The sequence below is a fragment of the Halyomorpha halys genome, unplaced genomic scaffold (assembly GCF_000696795.3).
Source record: "Halyomorpha halys isolate HHAL.00 unplaced genomic scaffold, Hhal_1.1 Scaffold1584.1, whole genome shotgun sequence".
NCBI lineage: Eukaryota > Metazoa > Arthropoda > Insecta > Hemiptera > Pentatomidae > Halyomorpha > Halyomorpha halys.
In genome coordinates, this window is record NW_027115570.1 from 140,779 (window position 1) to 141,758 (window position 980).

Consider the following 980-nt stretch of genomic DNA (forward strand, 5'->3'; position numbering starts at 1 on the left):
TGAATGCGTACGAACTTACTACAAACGTTTTCATGAAAAATTACTGGAACACCAAGAAACACTTATAGGACAAGTGGCCACGCAAGAAGGAAACTAAAAAGAACGTGGATGAGGGACCTACTAACATGAGAAAGTAAAAAAGAGGTACAGCTGGATGCTGTTTTTCCTCATGCTATTAGTTTAATTAATGTAACAGTTAGGTAATTTGCTAATTGTCAATTTTGTATTTGACAACTGCGGATGTAAATAACGGAAAAAAAAAATTCCACATTTAGCATTTGTGTTTATTTATTTAGCTTTAAATTGACTACTCAGTCCTATGAAAAAATTAAAAATTATACTCTGTGCAGTTTATTTATTTAGCTTTAACCTGTTAAGCTTGAGTTTGATTTCATTGACCTATCGACGAATCCATTAAATTACAATAACTATTAAAAATGAATTGTTGGTAATTAAAACTCAGAGAAACTTCAATTCATTACTATGAGAGAAAAAATAAAATAATATTGTAGTAACAAGCTAAATAAGATAAAATAATGAAAAACAGCCGCAGGGAGGAGGTTGCTCTGGCCCGCTTGAGAATAGGTCATTCACTCTCACCTGATCAGAAAACTGCCACCTCCAACGTGCAAATATTGTCAGTCCATTCTTACAATTAGACATATTTTTGAAGAGTGTACTCACTATTTGCTAACAATAAATAGGATAGGACTGACCCCAAATTTATCCGAAGCTCTCGCAGATGAGGAAGCTAAAATTACACGAGTGTTTGAATTTTTAAAAGCACATCGCCTTCTTTATAAATTATAACTCCTTCGATTTTTATTTTTTTATGTTTATGTTTTTTAATTATTTTATTTTATTTTTAATTTTTTTTTTTTTTTTTTCATGCCATAGGCGTTGATGACCAGAGGGTTTTACGCCTTTAAGCAACAATCAACAACAACAACAATAATGAAAAATGGAAGTAGACAAAAAAA